This window comes from Anolis sagrei, chromosome Y, assembly GCF_037176765.1.
Source record: "Anolis sagrei isolate rAnoSag1 chromosome Y, rAnoSag1.mat, whole genome shotgun sequence".
NCBI lineage: Eukaryota > Metazoa > Chordata > Lepidosauria > Squamata > Dactyloidae > Anolis > Anolis sagrei.
The window spans coordinates 36,263,641-36,281,496 of NC_090035.1; the positions used below are offsets into that span (position 1 = coordinate 36,263,641).

Sequence of the window (17,856 nt, forward strand, 5' to 3'; positions counted from 1 at the left end):
AGAAATAAAAATATGGCTATTATTATTAGAGTTGGAAGAGACCACAAAGTCATTTACTGTCCAACTCCCTGCTATGCAGAAGCATACAAAAGAAGCACCCTTCTAGCGGTAATTTGTGCACCAGCTGCGCTCGTTCCTTGAGAAGTCTGACTTGGCCATGGTGGTCCACACTCGTTACATCCCGAGTAGACTACTGCAACGCACACTACATGGGGCTGCCTTTGAAGACTGTCCGGAAGCTTCAACTAGTCCAACGGTTGGCAGCCAGATTGCTCACTGGAGCGATGTACAGGGAACATACAACTCCTTTGTTACACCAACTCCACTGGTTACTGATCAGCTTCCGAGCACAATTCAAACTGCTGGTTTTAACCTTTAAAGCCATAAACGGTTCTGGCCCAGACTACCTGTCCAAACGTATCTCCTGTCATGAACCATCACAAAGTTTAAGATATTTTAGGAAAGGCCCTGCTCTCAATCCCACCACTATCGCAAACGCGGGTGATGGGGACGAGAGACAGGGCCTTCTCAGCAGTGCCCCCCCACCTATAGAACGCCCTCCCTAGAGATCTCAGATTGGCTACCTCCCTCTAGTCTTTCAAAAGGAAAATCAAGACCTGGTTATCGGACCAATCGTGTGATCAGTGAGCAGCAAGTGGAAGAAGATCACACAAATTATAGCAATGAATTGACCTGGACTGCTTTTTGGATTTGGATTTTAATGGATGTGTCTTAATTAATTGTTTTAATTGTTGTTTCAATATTTTTAAGATTTTGATTATACTGTGGTTGTTTTTATGATATGTATTGTATGATACTTTTGTTAGGCCACCCTGAGTCCCCCTTCGGGGGAAGAAGGGTGGAGTATAAAGATAGGAAATAAATAAATAAATCAAATTCTACACAGATGGCCATCTGGCCTCTGCTTAAAAGCCTCCAAAAAGGGAGCTTCCACCACACACACAGGCAGCATATTCCGCTCTCAAGCAGCTCTTATATTGGGCTGCTGTGAGTTTTCCGGGCTGTGTGGCCATGTTCCAGAAGCATTCTCTCCTGATGTTTCGCCGACATCTATGGCAGGCGTCCTCAGAAGATGTGAGGTCTGTTGGAAACTAGGCAAGTAAGGTTTATATATCTGTGGAATGTCCAGAGTGGGAGACAGACTTGTCTGCTTGAGGTGTGAATGTTGCAATTGACCACCTTGATTAGCATTTAATGACCTGCAGTTTCAAGGCCTGGCTGATTGCTGCCGGGGGGGGGGGGGATTCTTTGTTAAGAGATTATTAGCTGGCCCTGATTTTTTCCTGTCTGGAGTTCCCGTTTTCTGAGTGTTGTCTTTTATTTATTGTCCCGATTTTGGAGGGGTTTTTGTTGTTGTTGTTTTACTACTGGTAGCCAGGTTTTGTTCATTTTCATGGTTTCTTCCTTTCTGCTGAAATTGTCCACAAGCTTGTGGATATCAATGGCTTCTCTGTGTAGTCTGACATTGATGCGGAGCATCTTCCCCCCCCCCCCCAAGTATTTGTAGTTCGCCAAGGGCCGGACAATGGATTCTGTTGCTTCCTGACCCATCACACATAACTGGGTTCCTGTTTCCTCTCTGTGAATTCTCTGGCTTGTGCACTGGACCCTGGCCCCTGATCAGGGAAATGTAGTTTCCCAAAGGACACTGCTTCACAGATCCCAACCCGGAAGCCCCCCTTTGAACTCTCTTGCTTGCCCTCTCCTATTGACTTTCTGCTCCACATCCCGGACTGTTTTCAGCCACACTTTTGGACACAAACCTCAGACCAGGCTAGCTTGGAGGGACAAGCAGCCTCAGCCTACATGCGCCTTCACCAAGGAGACTATGATTCCAACAAGAATGAAATACATTTATTATTGTTGTCTTTAATAAACTTTGCTGGGTTGGGGATGGGGATTCATTTATGGAATATATAAAGGATATGAAGCATGGTGAGATGTATAAAATGGAAATCAATCATATGAAATGTACCCTGACCCTCCTCCCCACCTTTTCTCCCTCTGAACCTTGCCCCAAAAGGGAATGTGACCTGAGGTTACTGTCAAGAGGAAATCCTATTTCCTCAAAGGTAAATCCATATTTGCATCTGCATGGCCGCAGTTGATCTTATCTTGAGGTTCATTTTCAGAGCAGACAATGGACTGAGAGATAAGTCAACAGAAACTCCGGTAAAAGGATGATTAACTCAACCTTTGGTATTTGTGCAGCTCCTTTGTTTACAGGGCTCACCTGTTTACAGAGTTTTGAGATCCAAATACCATCATCAGCCCCTTTTCATATTTCCTCCAGATCTCATCAACAGACCAGGAAACTCTCTTGTTTCTTCTGTCTGTCACCCCGTTGACAAACAAAGGCTCAGCAATCAGCTGGTGGACGCCTCCTGGGTGTCCCGCCTCCCCTGAGCTGTCAAGCTGAGTCCCGCCTCCTGGCTGCTGATTGGACCATCTTCGGAGGCGCTAGGAAGGCTCCAATTGGCCCCCTGGAGGCAGCAGCGCCCGCTGGTTGGTTGAGAGGCGGGACATGCAGCCAAGCCTCCTCCCAGCTGTTCCAGGGCCAGCCAATCAGGGCAAAGCCAGCTGAAGGAAGGCGGGCGGAAGTTTCAAACTGTTTTTCCTTTGTTCTGACAATATAAAAATGCCTGTAACTTCTGTGAATGTATGCTTGTATGTGAACTATCACTACAATCGCATCCTTTTCAGCTGAATCGCAGAAATAAACGCTTCGGTCACTGGATACCTCTTCAGCCTCTGGTGAGATTAATTCTCAATATTTTGCGCTTTGGATTGGCTTTCGCTGGCTGCTCACCGAGGTCAAAAGACCCCATTAGCGGTCTATAGGGATCTCCCTTGCTGGGAGGGCCCCACAAAAGAGCTCGATAACAACATGGTGGTGGTTGGTGTGGTCCAGCATTTTTGTGTTCTCAAATCTGGCCACAGTATATTATTTGACAAGGGCCCAGCTCCTCCTCATGCTTACCTATATAGGTAGCCCAGCTGCAGGACGTGCAAGGCCAGCCAGGCCGGGCCTGAGGGCAGCCCTCACCGCAACTCTGGCGCGTCGCTCCTACGCCAGGCCCAGCTGAAGGCCTGCACGGTTAGCGAGGAAAGGCCCGCTAGGCCCAGCACCAACCCAGCCCAGGAAGCGCGGCCCACCTGCCAGAAGCGGATGGCCACCCAGGCATCCACGCCCAGGTCCGCCAGGAAGGCTGTGCCGCCCAACAGGGACCAGAGGAGGTCCCAAGAGCGGAACGGGGGAGACCAGGCCATGGCTCTCGCCGAGGGAAGGGAGGGAAGGAAGGGCCGGGGGAGCTAGGTTGGATCTACGCTGCCACATTCTTGAGCAGGCCTGGGCCGACTTGGGGCCCTCCAGGTGCTTTGGACTTCAACTCCCACCATTCCCCACAGCCTCAAGCCCTTTCCTTTCCCCCCTCAGCCACAAAACTCAGGCCTGGGCCAACTTGGGCCCTCCAGGTGTTTTGGACTTCAACTCCCACCATTCCTCACAGCTTCAGGTCCCAAAGGACTCAAATTGGCCCAAAGGAGCCAAATTGGCCCATGCCTGTCATAGAATTATAGAATCATAAGCAGAGGCGGCCCTAGGTAATTTTCAATGGTAAGCAAACAGTATTTTGATGCCCCCCCCCCCCCAACCAATCACTGATATATATTTTCTGTTCATCGTGGGAGTTCTGTATGCCATATTTGGTTCAATTCCATCATTGGTGGAGTTCAGAATGCTCTGATTATAGGTGAACTATACATCCCAAGAGCGCCCCTGGGCAAAATCAACTTTACTGCAAATGCTTACTTTGTGTAATGGGTTGAGCCGCCCCTGATCATAAGAGTTGGAAGAGACCATAGGGGCCAACTAATCCAATCCTCTACCATGTAGGAAAAGCACAATCAAAGCACTCCCGGCAGATGGCCATCAAACCTCTTTTTAAAAGTTTCCAAGGAAGGAGCTTCCACAAGACGCCAGGACAGAGAGTTCCGCCTCTGGAACTCACTACCTGGAGAAATTAGGAAAGCCCCTACCTTAGAAACCTTTAAAAAGGACCTTAAAACCTGGTTCTTCCGCTGCGCTTTTGATGAATAGGTTTACATTCTCACACTATTGTTTAGCCTCAAATGTTTCGTCATTAGAGTATATGTCTCCCCCCCCCCTTTTGTGGGAAAGCCTGATTCCACAAACCCCACTATAATGAGTCCTCCGCAAATAATCTGTCTCTCTCTTATCTCGCCTGAGTTTTAATTAGTTTTAATCTGTCTCTCTTTTAATCGTTGCATGTAGCCTACCTATTGTCATTGTGATTGTGCCTATTGTAATTTTATATTGCTATGTTTTCATATGTTTTATGTTATTATGTTGTTTGTTGTTTATTTTTTGCGTTTTCGGTTTTATTTTATTGTAATATTCTGTTTGGGCTTGGCCTCATGTAAGCCGCTCTGAGTCCCCATTGGGGAGATGGTGGCGGGATATAAATAAAGATTATTATTATTATTATTATTATTATTATTATTATCATTATTGAACAACTGATACAGTCATGTTCAATTGAATCTCCTTTCCTGTCATTTGAACCCATTGCTCTGAATCCTAGTTTCAAGGGAAACAGAAAACAAGTCTGCTCTACGTCTTCATCAAATGCAGAGCACAGTGGTTGTGCTCGGGATCCACCCTTTCACATATAACTCAGCATCTGATCCCAGGTTATTATTTGCTTTGAACGGGATTATATGAGTCTACCCTGCCGTATAACCCAGTTCAATGCAGATAATACTAATGATTTGGGTTCAGATGCAAGAGTATGTGGCAGTGTAGAAGGGGCCCCAATCATCCTGAGGACTAGAACAGGGGTCCTCATGCTTTTTAATTCGAGGGCTGGTTCAGAGTCCCCCAGACTATACTTTGGAAAAACCACACATGAATTCCTCTGCACGCTGCATATATTTTATTTGTAGAAAGAACAATGCAATATATCTAAAATGAAGGTCAATTTTAACCAGTGTCAACTGAACAGTATTTCAATGGGAAGTATGAGTCTGCTTTTGGCTGGTGATCGAGTCAAATGTTTGATTGCATATTTGTCACTGCAAGTGTGTCAGTTTTTTGTTTTCCTTGACATAATTGTTTCCTAGGGAAACACAATGGCCATTACTTCTTTAAGATGGGCACATCTGCTGCTGTTGTGTAGGCAGCTAGGAATTGAGGGGCATGGCCCAAGCCAGTTTCGTTGCACCTGCCGTGTCTGTTGGGTCTTCACTGGATGCAGAGTGCAGTGGTCATGCTCTGCATCCTCCCCTCCCTTACTTGTGAGGTGGCGCAGTGAGTTAAAATACTGAGCTGCTGAACTTGCTGACCAAAAGGTCAGCGGTTCAAATCCAGGGAGCGGGATGAGCTCCCATTGTTAGCCCTAGCTTCTGCCAACCTAGCAGCTTGAAAACATGCAAGGTGAGTAGATCAATAGATGGGATGGTAACAGTGCTCCATGCAGCCATGCTGGCCACACAACCTTGGAGATGTCTATGGAGAATGCCGGCTCTTTGGCATAGAAATGGAGATGAACAACACCCTTCCAGAGATTTAATGTAAAGGGGAAACCTTTAGCTTTACCTAGAGGGCTCTGAGAGGGCCTTACAATGGTTCCATGGCATTTTGTGGCTCATCCCTTTTCTTTCTTCTTTCTTTCTTTCCTTATGGCAAGGGTCCTTGTGCTTGCAAACAAAGGGGATGAGGGCTGGGAAAATTTCCTTGAGTGTCAGGGGGCTGACATAGTCTATTTGAATGCATTTTTCAAAGTATAGGCAGTCCTTCAAGTTACAAACATCCTACTCACATATGATAGTGGTGAGAAAACAGGAAGTGAGAGAAATCTATCCCTCGGAAGGGAAATTCACTCCTGAAAGAGCTATCATGAAAAAGAATGTCTCCTTTGAGGCTTTCTCACCAATCCTTGTTTTCATAAGAAGCCAATTTTTTTTTCAAAATCCAATTATCTCAGGAACAGAAAGTAAGGTAATGTCTTCTGACAGCAAAACCAACACCACAGGCATCTTAACCCTTCCCTATGCTATCCAAAGTTTCTATCTATCTATCTATCTATCTATCTATCTATCTATCTATCTGGAGGTATGCTTAAAAAATGTACCTGTTCCGACTTACATATAAATGCACAAGTGGTCATTGCCTATAGAACGAGCTTCTTTATTAGAAGCAAATATTTTGCAAAGTTTATGATTCTTAATTGTTCATCCAAGTCTGAACATTCCTCAATAGCTCACAGCAATACACTGGCTTGGACAATCCAGCCATCTGACTGCAATGCAAAGGAAACAGGGAAGCCTGTGGCAATTTCATAATCTTCCCTACAAACAAATCACTCCTGGCACATTAATCCTGCAAACTCTCTTCCACTACAACAATGCTTCGGGTTTTTTGAAGACCAAGAAATGAGAGATTCTTGGCATACTGGTGTTTAGAGCTACCCTCCAATATTCAGTGCCCAAGTGAAAACTACACCATCCTACTCATGTCCCAGTGTGCCCAAGACACCCCACAATCCTATAGTCGTGAGTCCAAGTATAGAATAACATGAAACAAGGTCCAACATGGAGGCTGCAGCACTCCTAGCTTGAATGCATTGGCTATATTTTGCAAAATCTACTTCCCGGATGGCACACAGATGGTCAGTCTAGCACGTGGCATCGCAGTATGTCAGATTGTATTGAACTGAGTTATACTTGTAGTACCGCTGCAGGTATTCTTCATCCTTCTCAAGCTTCTCCAGTAGCAAGTGCATAAAGTGGACAGAACAATCTGAGACCGGGAAGTCTTCTGTCAGGCCATGCTCTTTCTTCCATTCAGGGGCTCTCAGGCTAGCATGAGTAAGGTTTAAATAATGAATAACCATATCCTAAGACAATAAAAGACATTGCAAAGCAACAAATGGTAAGAACAAAAACATCTGGTTTCATTTATTTACAAAAGGCACCTGAAACAAAAATGTCACAATGGGCAAGGCTCCTTTGCAGTGTAACTGTGCTCTTTCCTAGGAGACTTCAATTTCAGTCATCACCACACTTTTTTATATATCTCCCAAAACCGTCATTCACTTTCCCATAGCCTGAAGGCATTTTTAGTACAGGTGGCTTATTTATTTATTTATTTATTTATTTATTTATTTATTTATTTATGTGATTTCTATGCCACCTTTGTCAGCCCAAAGGCGACTCAACTGGCAACCATTGATGCCACAATTGTCATAAAACACAATTAAAAACATTATAAAAACCATATAAAAATAGCTAAAAACATACAATCACCAGTGATTTCCTGTTAACTCAATTTCCAAAAGCATTGTCTAAGCCATTTCATGTCCACTCTTTCCTGGTTCTATGTCCATCCATTACGCTGCATTTCCAAAGGCTTGTACTAAGAGCCAGGTTTTTACTTTTTTTCAGAATGTCAGTAGGGAAGGGAGGGAATTCTAATATCCCTAGGGAGGGAATTCCATAGCCAAGGGGCCACCACTGAGAAGGCCCTGTCTCTCATCCCCACTAGGCAATGAAGGCAGGATCCAGAGCAGGGCTTCTCCAGAAGATCTTAAGTTCCTAGCTGGTTCATAAGGAGATAAGTTCTCACGGGTAGGCTGGGCTGGATTTTTGCAGAACGTGGAGTTCCCTTGAACTTCCTGATTGTAAGATCTGTTCAGCAGTGGAACTCTCTGCCTTGGAGTGTAGCAGAAGCTCCTTTGGAGATTTTTAAACATGGCCATCTATTGGAGGTGCTTTGATTGTGCTTTTCCTGCATGGCAGGGGATGGACTGGATGACCCTTGTGGTCTCTTCCAGCTCAATTAGTCTATGACTCTATCATCCTAATAGGTCCTTCTTGAGCATGGATAGCATTGTTTTGGTTATGGCAGAATCCGTATTCACTCATGAATTTGACAATGATACAAAGTTTACTGTCTAGATAGACTATAGTTGCGCCATTGTTAAGATCCCACTTGTACCTTCCTGCCTACATCTGATTGCTGTAGACCAATGAGAATGTGTCTTTAATTCTCTCTCAAAGTGATAAAAGCCTTGCAACCCCATTTGGGGGTGCAACAGACCTTTTTATGCTCTATGTATTCTGTCCCTATTGCTTTGGACTTCAATAAACAGCTTCTGCAGTTGAAAGAAGCTTATTTTTTCTGGTTATTTAATATTTAATGTTTATTTTACTTAAGTGATATTTGGCTTTACTGTTCTAATGTAGTACAAATCCTATGTAAAATCACATTAATATTGAAATCTGAAATATATACAGATATATATAGAGGGCGATGTCTTCCATTACATCGCCCTCTTGAGCCCAAGGGACTCAGAGAGCTGGAGTGCCAGTGAGTCATTGCCCCACTGATTGACATTCAAAGGCATGCTGCCTCTGATCCTGTAGGCAGGATACTGCTGTCATGAGGTAGTTTTATTGCCTGTTATCTAATTCCTTTTGAAAACCATCAAAATTGGTGGACATAATCAATTCTAATATTTAAATATGCAGTGTATGAAGAGGAATTTCCTTTCAGGTGACTGCAGGGATTCTATTGTTAGGATTGTTGTTGATGTGTACCTTTGAGTGATTTCTCCGGGAGACACTAAGAGGAAGCTATCATGGTTTTTTATGCAAATTCATTCAGGGAGTGTTTGTTGTTGTTCTTAGAATGAGAGAGTGTGATTGCCCAAGATCACCCAAGTGTTTCTACAACTAAGCAGGGATTCAAATCCTGTTCTCCCAGAATCATAGTCCAACACTCAAACTACTACACTACACTGACTCTTTAGGATTAGAGGGCGAGGCTCCATATCACTTTATCTATATCAGTGCTTAATTTTATATGTTTCGTCATCCCCCCCCCCCCCAAACATAAAGGATTCTGTTTTCTGCCAGAATACTATTGTTTGCTGGCCATGTTGTTAGGTCTCACATAGAACCCAAATGATTTAAATTCTCCCCCTACCTTAACTTGCAGGGTGTCACGGTCATATGTGAACAAACGGATGCCAGGATTGTTGGCTCCATTGTGCACACCTGGTAAGGTTGTTTTCCAGGGTGTTACAGCTGGAGCTAAAAACATAACACTGATAGAGGAACCTGAAAGAAAAGGCCAAATGAAATTAAACATTGATTGATGTTGCGGGTTTTATTTCTTTCCACCTGTTCCATTACATTATATGGTTGTTTTAACTCTGCACTTGGCTCCCAGTTCCCTAGTACTAGAAACAACATTCAGCACTTGGCCAGCTACCAGAGAACAAAGAAGGCTATTGCTTGAGTCTTCCATGAGAAAACAAATCTGCCCTAGAACTCTGTGCATGGCTGAAGGCTACACACTGGGCTTTTTGGAAAGCAAAATGCGATTACAATCAGTTGCCACGTCCTGCTTGTAGCACTATTCAATGTATTGCTGTTACCACCAAGCAAGATAGAGGGGACTCCTACAAAGATATGTCGTAAATAAATAAATAAATAAGATGTCTCCCTGATCACTTGCCCTGGATCCAATCAACCTTCTCTGCTTTGTTGTTTCTACTGTGCTTTTATTTGTGGCCTTTATTTTTATGACTATTATTTTGTTGAAAGCTGTTCTAGAAATTTTACAAGTATTATGGCTGCCGTCATATTTATTTATTTTTGTTGTTTATTCAATCAGTCGCTTCCGACTCTTCATGACTTCATGGACCAGCCCATGCCAGAACTCCCTGTCAGCCATTGCCACCCCCAGTTCCTTCAAGGTTGAGTCAGACACTTCAAGGATACCATCCATCCATCTTGCCCTCTTCCTTTTTCCTTACATATTTCCTCAGCATCATTGTCTTCTCCAAGCTTTCCTGTCTTCTCATTATGTGGCCAAAGTACTTCATCTTTGCCTCTAATATCCTTCCCTCCAGTGAGCAGTCCTGGAGTATGGACTGGTATGATCTTCTCGTGGTCCAAAGGTCTCTCCGAATTTTCCTCTAGTACCACAGTTCAAAAGCGTCCATCTTCCTTCACTCAGCCTTCCTTATGGTCCAACTCTCATCCATAGGTTACTACAGGGAATACCATTGCTTTAACTATGTGGATCTTCATTGCCAGCATGATGTGTCTACTCTTCACTCACTACCAGGCCCTCCTCATCGACCAGGGAGATCTCATCTTGGCCACCACCAACTGCCTCAACCCTGCCACCTTGATGCCCATCAAGGACACGGAGGAAGACGACCAGGAGCCCCATGACTGCATAGCCACCATTGAGGAAGTCTACTCCATCCGGCCGGATCTCAAGAACTAGCCCCTTCCATATGCAGAGCTAGAGTACTTCACAGATGGCAGCAGCAGCATCCACCATGGGGAGAGGAGAGCAGGATATGCGGTAGTCACTCTATGGGACACCATAGAGGCAGAGCCACTTTCTCCTGGCACCTCTGCTCAGAAGGCGGAGCTCATCGTCCTCAACAGAGCCTTGGAGCTGGCTGAGGGAAAGACTGTCAACATCTACACATGCTTTTAATGTGCTTCATGCCCATGGAGCCATTTGGAAGGAGAGAGGGCTCCTGACAACAGCTAGCAGCCCTGTCAAACATCAGGCTGAGATCCTAAGACTCTTGGACGTTGTTTGCAAGCCAGCTGCAGTTGCTGTCATCCACTGCAGAGGGCACCAGACAGGGGACCAGGACACTGCTAAGGGGAATCAAAGGGCAGATGCTGCTGCCAAGGGAGCTGCCAACCGAGAGCCCACCTTCCAAGGGGTCCTCATTCCAGATACCAACGTGACGACCCTCCCTGTCTATGGAGCTATGGACGATGAGTTTGCCAAGAGGAAAGGTCTCAAACAGGAAGAAGGTTGGTGGAAGGATGGCCAAGGCCGTCAGCTGCTGACTGATCCCCTTATGCGTGAAGTGGCCCTCCGCCTCCACAAGAGCACCCATTGGGGTCATGATGCCATGCTGGAGCATCTCAGGACTTTCTTCATCGGTCCTTGCATGGCCCAGCGGTCTATCTGGGCCCGCTATCTGAGCAATGCCTCTTGTGTCTGAAGAACAACCAAAAGATCCAGAAGAGGCCAGAAGTGGGGTATCTCAAGGCAGGACTGCAACCAGGGCAAGTGTGGCAGGTGGACTTTGCTGAACTGCCATCCAGTAAGAGGTACAAGTACTTGCTGGTTTTTGTAGACTGTTACAGTGGATGGCCAGAGGCCTTTGCCTGCTGCACCTGCACAGCCAAGGAAGTAAGCCAGGCCCTCCTCAACCGCATCATCCCTTACTTCGGATTGCCCATATGTATCTCCTCAGACGACGGAGCTTCTTTCATCTCCAAGACCACCCAGCAAGTGGCCCAGGCCCTCCAGATCAAGTGGGACTTGCATACCAGCTGGCATCCTGAGGCCAGTGGCAAGGTTGAGAGGATGAACCAAACCATCAAGAGATGGCTAAGATCTGTCAGCAGGCGAACTTGACTTGGCTTGGTGCCCTTCCTCTTGCTCTCACTCGGGTTAGGCCGGCTCCTTGGGGTGGGTTAAAGTTGAGCCCTTTTGAAATTCTTTATGGCAGGCCTTTTCCCTCTTCACAGGGTGCTCTGAAGGCTGAGCATCTGCATGAGGTTGGGTCCGATAGCATTAGGAATAGGCTGTCTTCATTCACTTCCACGCTTTCTTCTTTGAACAGGTATCTGCTTTCCCAACTTCTTGTCCTCTTGGATGCTCCTTTCCATGACTTCTCTATTGGTGATTGGGTCTTTGTGCGGATGTGGTGGCCAGAGCCTCTGTCGGAGAAGTGGGTCGGGCCTCATCAGATCCTCCTGACCACTCACACAGCGGCCAAGGTGTCTGGCATCAGAGCTTGGGTCCATCATTCCAGGTTGAAGCAAGCCCCAGAACCAGAATCTGAGTCAGCTGAGGAGGAGGAGGAAGGCGAGGATCAGAGAACTGTCGAGCCAGGAGAGGACCTGCGGTTTCTGTTCCGGAAAGTACCACAGCAGGACCCCCCTCCCACGGACCAGCCCAATCCACCGCCTTCCGAGGCCCCCAAGAAGAAGAAACGTCATCCACGAGGCCGGAGACCCTCTTCCAATCTTCCCTCTTAATTTCAAGTCTCTAGCACCACGGGAACCTATTCTTTCACCACTTCTGGGTTTTTGACAGCTCGTTTGACAGCTGTCAAAGTGCCTCCAGCTGATCTTGACAGCGCGCTCTAAGGAACTCTCTGTTTTCGATTTCCACTGAGGCCTTAACTAGTGCGAGAGTAGCGGAGCTGTTCTTTCAGCACCATTTGAAACAGTGAGTCTATTTATTCTTATTTTATTCCCTAGGCGGAGCTGTCCTTTCAGCACCATGCAACGCAAGCATGTTTTCCCTGCCTTTTTCTGCCTAATATTTCTTCTTTTATTAATTATTTATAATTTGGCCATTTGATCCACCCTAGTTCCTTTCTTTGGCAGGATTCCAACGGTGATACCCATGTTGGAGTTTTATTATAAATTCTTTTTCTTGTACTTATTCCATGTTTTGATAATTGCGGCTCTGATAAAATGATTTCTGAAATTCTTTTCTAATTTTGTTTTGTTGTACCAAATGTACTCATGCCAGCCCCTTCGTAGATCAAAGCCCTCCAAATTCAAGCGTTTTTCCTTCTTTAATGTTATCCATTCCGTAGACCATGTTAGTGCACAGGCTTCTGCATATAGTCCTAGATCCGGTAGCGCCAGTCCACCTCTTTCTTTTTCATCTGTTAAATTTTTGAAACTTATCCTAGGTTTCTTTTTAAGCCAAATAAATTTTTTAATGTCTTTGTTCCATTCTTTGATTCCTTTTTGGTTTCTAATTATTGGGAGATTTTGGAATAAAAATAACATCCTCGGGAGGACATTCATTTTTATACATTATATTCTTCCTAAAAGGGAAATCTTCAAGTTTTTCCATTTTTCTAGGTCTTTTTAAATCTCGTTCCATGTCTTCATATAATTATTTTGTAGAAGTTGTGAATTTTTTGGTGTAATTGTGATTCCTAGATATTTGATTTTAGAGACTATTTGTATCCTCCAGTTTTCCTTAATTTGGTCTATTTTTCTCTTAGACATGTTTTTTGTTATTGCTTCTGTTTTCTCTAAGTTTAATTTAAATCCCAACCACTTTTCTGAATTCTCTGATTGTCTCCATCCATTTGTTTAAATTTTTATTTGGTTCCTCAATTATACAAATAATATCATCAGCAAATGCTCTGCACTTGTATGAGTAGCCATTTATCCTTGCCCCTTTCAGCTCATTTTTCTCTTATATTATTAAGGAGGATTTCTAATGTTAATATAGATATTAGTGGTGACAGTGGGCACCCTTGTCTTGTTCCTTGTCTTATTTCAATCCCTCTGTTCTCTTGTCCATTGATTTTTTTTTGCTTGTTGTGTTTTGTATATTGCCTCAATTGAATTTTGGAAGTGGAAGCCCATGTCCATCTCCCTGAATAACAATTTTTAAAAGTTCCAATTTATATTATCGAACGCTTTTTCCATGTCAATCGCTAAGAACATGACCTCTTTTTGTATATTTTTTTTCGTAGTATTCGATTAAATCAATTATTGTTCTCACATTTTCACTTTGGTTTCTGCCTGGGAGGAACCCAGCTTGTTCCTCCTTAATCCAATTTACTAGAAAATTTCTAAATCTTTCTGCCAGAATACTGCTAAATATTTTATAATCTAAATTTAACAATGAAATCGGTCTGTAATTCTCTACTTGCTCTGGATTTTTATTTTCCTTTGGTATCACACATATATTGGCTTGCTTCCATGTATTAGGAATTTCCTGGCATTCTCTTACTTCATTCATTACTTTCTTTATATAAGGTGTTATCTCCTCTTGTAGCTTCTTATAATATATTGCCCCCTTTTTTATTTTTGTTATAGCTCTCGATTCTCTCTTTCTTCTTAATTTTCTTGCCAAGCAGGCCCCGGGTTTATTTGCATTTTGAAAATAGTCTGCTCTTATAAATTTCAATTGTTTTTCTCTTTCTTCTAACTCCAGATATTCCCTATATTTTTGTAATTTTACTAAGTTGTTTATTGCTTCCTTATTCTTTGGATCTCTTTTTAACTTCTTTTCTTCAATATCAATTTTGTCCATTATCTCACTTTGTTTTTGTTTTTTCCTTTTTTTCTGGTCTTTTGTTGTATGAAATGTCTGCGCATCACCGCTTTGCTCACATCCCATAAAGTAAATACCTTTATGTCTTCGGTTTCATTGTTCTCAAAGTATTCTTTCAGTACTTCTTTACTTCTTTCAATATCTTCTTCTTTTAATAGCAGACTTTCGTCTAGTTTCCATCTCCAATTTTTTCTCCTCCTTTGATTTCCATCTCCAGTAGGCAGTGATCTGAATCAGATCTAGGAAATATCTTTTTTTTACATTGGGGATAAGAGATAGTGAGGCCCAGATCATATCAGTCCTCGACCAGGTTTTGTGCCTGGCCAAGAAAAAAGTGTAGCCTTGAATTTTGTTTTTAAATGTTGTAAACCGCAATGAGTCGCCGTTTTAGGCTGAGATATTAGTGTACCAAATATACAAGTGTACCAAATAAATAAATAAATAAATAAATACCCTCGTTCTTATGTCTCCATACATTTCCAACTTTTATCTCTTTAAATGACCTTAATAGTGTGTTTGGTATCTGTCCCATCATTTTTTTCCCTTTCTCGTTTTGTTTTTTCCTTGATGACCTATCCAGCTTCCCATCCAGGACGCTGTTAAAGTCTCCTAGAACTATTATTTTATCAAATTCTTGTTTAATTATATTGGCTTCTAGTAATTTTACAAATGTGGATTTTGCATCATTGGGTGCATAAACATTACAAATTAATATTTTGGTATTTTCCCATGTAATTTTGACCCCTACCATTCTTCCCTCCTGGTCTTTAAAGGCCAATTCTGATTCTATTTTATGTATGTAATGACTCCTCTTTTCTTTTCAGGGGATGATGCATAGTATGCTTCCCTAATTCTTTGATTTCAAGATGGGCAGTATGTTTGTGGGATATATGTGTTTCTTGTATGGCAATCACTTGACATTTTCTCTTTTTAATATTGTTAAAAACTTTATTTCTTTTATTGGCGGAATTCAATCCGTTAATATTGTTATAATACATTCTTAGATTAATATTCATTTAGAAATTCTTTCCTTGTTCTTGTTGTTCTTCCTGTTCTCCTTCTTGTTGTTCTTCCTCTCCCTCTCCTTCCTCCTTGTTTCCGGGTTCTTCTTCTATCATAGGTTCTGTTGTCTGGTTGGGTGTTTTCAAGTTTAGTTTATAGTTTCTCAGGTCTAAATCTTCCTTCTTGGGCGATGTTGTGTGTTGTCTTTTTGTCTGTTTCCCTTTGTGTTCAGGTTCATTTTCTCTTTCTTCCTCTCTGTCTCTTACTATTCCTTTATAGAATTGTCTGGCCTTTTCCACCATCTTTATCCAGTATCTCTGGCCTTTATATGTTGTCTCTTCCTTTTCCCATCGGAATCTAATACTTTGTTTTTTCAATTCCTCTGTGAGAAATGTGTACTTTCTTCTGTTGCTGATAACTGGGCCCGGGAATTCTTTAAGGATCACTACTCTTCTGTATTTATAGCAGATTACTCTTTTGTTACTTGTTCTCAGTATTTCGTCTCTTATCACTTTCCTGGTGAATTGTGCTATCACATCCCAATCAGTTTTATTCTTTCTTGCAAAATTCGTATTGACTCTGAAAACCCTGTCTATCTGTTCTTCCATATATTGTGTTGTGCATTATAGCAATTCAGCTAGTTTCTCAGTAACTTTTTCTCTTACATCTTCTTTTTCTTCTCTTATGTTTCTCAGTCTGAGTTGGTATTCCGTTTCTCTCATCTCTAGGCTTTCTTGTCTGGTCTCCAGCTTTTGATTTAGTATTTCCAGCATTTCATTCTTGTGTGTACCGAATTTTGTTTCTCCTCTCTTTCATTGTTCTTTATCTGCAACTGTTTTATCTCTTCTTTCATTATCTCTGCGTCTCTTTTCATCGTTCTCAGTTCCTCCTTAATCTCCTTCTTCAATTCTGCCATTTATTCTTGAGCTATTTGTTGGTATGCATCATGTTTCTCATTCATTTCTGTCAGTTCCTTCCCAATGGCTTTTATTTCTTTCAATAGTTCCGTCATTCTCGCGTCTTCTCCTAGGGATAATATTCTTCCCATGTTGTTTATGTTACCTGTATTGTTTGTGATATTGGCTTCTTTGGATTCTTTATTCTTATCTTTATTTATTTCCCTGGTTTCCTTGGCTTCTTTGCCATTCTTAAGGGTTTGGGTTATGGTTTCCTTCCCATTCTTAACCTTTATTGCTACTGCCATTTGTCCCCTCTGAATGAGCGTTTCTATCTGTAAATAAATTATTTATATTTATAGTTCTGTTTTTGCATATATCTTAAAGTTTGTTTCTAGCAATTATCTTTCTACTGGTCCTTCCCTTATTTGTCTATTCTACTGTCTATAGGGAGGTGGCGCTGTGTCAGGAGTGTTGGGCCAGGACCCCAGAGACTGTCTATAGGGTTTTCTTGAAACAGGAATTCAGACCTCATTTATAGGGTTTTCTTTTAGCTTGTAAAATGGCCTCTATTTTCTGTTCCTTTTCCCTCTCTTTCTCTCTCTCTCCATTCACCCCCTTTGTTTACCTTTCTCCGTTCCACCAGCTTCTTTTCTTTCCGTTCAGGTCTTTCCTTTACCCTTCCGTCAGTCTGCTTTAAAAAGCCGATTTTGCGCCTTTTTACCTCTTCCGCCCTTCCGCTCTTCCTTGTACTTCTTCCGCCCTAGCTTGTGTCACTGTCTTTATCTTCCCCCTCGGGTTTTAGTCTTCATTTCCTGTTTCTCCCTTCTCTTCTCACTTTCTCCCGTAACCTCTCGCGATTTCTCTGTCCCTCTGGTTCCTGATCCAGTTCTCTTTCTATTCTCGTGGGCTTTCCTGCACTTTTTGTCTTCCAGTCTCCGTAGACTAAACAAACCCGCTTCAAGGTCAGTCCCCTCTTCGTTCTCCGTATTCACTCGTTAATTACTTGGTTATTTATTTATTTTTCCAATTTTAATTCTTTATTTCCTAATTCTAATTCTAATGTGGGTAGTCAGAATCTGCTGTGGTTTAGCTTTAGATTAATTTAATTTGATTTGTTTCTCCCCACTCTCCTCCTTCCCCTCTTTATTGTTCCACCATTTTGATTTGATTTGATTTGTCCTGTTGAGATCTTGTAATATTGTCATTATTATATTGTATTATTTTCTGGTGATATCTAATGTTGTATCAGGTACTGTATTTAGAAGCTTTGGGCTCTTCCTTCTCCACTCTTTCCTCTCTCTCTCTTTTCTCTTTTCTCTCCCTCTTGGGGTATTTTCCGTTTCTCTGTCTGTCTGTTCTGTTCTTTCTTCTTTCCCTCCACTCGGGAAGGGATTACCACCCTCCTCTCCGAATCCTTTCTCTTAATTACTTACTTTTTCTCTCAGATTCTTGTTTCTCTCCATTAAAATGCATGTGGTCAAGGATGATTCGGGTTCAGTATCAAGCACCTTGCCGCGACCCGCCGTACCTCAGGAGCCTTGCTGGGTATATTTGGAGACCCCCTCTTGAGGAGAGAGCCTCCTTTTAGACCATCGGCAGCATCCCCGGTTCCGGTGTTCCCCCCGTTTCAATCCGCATTGGGGAAGGGAGCTGTCGCTCTACCCAGTTGCTCGGTCAAGGCTGGCACTTGCCGGAGCTCTAAAGTGCCTGTCTCCCTGCCATGTCCGTGCACCGGAACACTCTCTGCCTAATACTTGTAACACAGTGCAC

At 43.0% G+C, this 17,856-nt stretch overlaps 1 pseudogene; it reads right to left on the reverse strand.

Annotated features, from left to right (window-relative positions):
• Window positions 1-4,959: 4,959 nt before the first annotated feature.
• LOC137095594 (acid sphingomyelinase-like phosphodiesterase 3b) overlaps window positions 4,960-17,856 on the reverse strand; it is a 36,450-nt pseudogene continuing 23,553 nt past the window's right edge.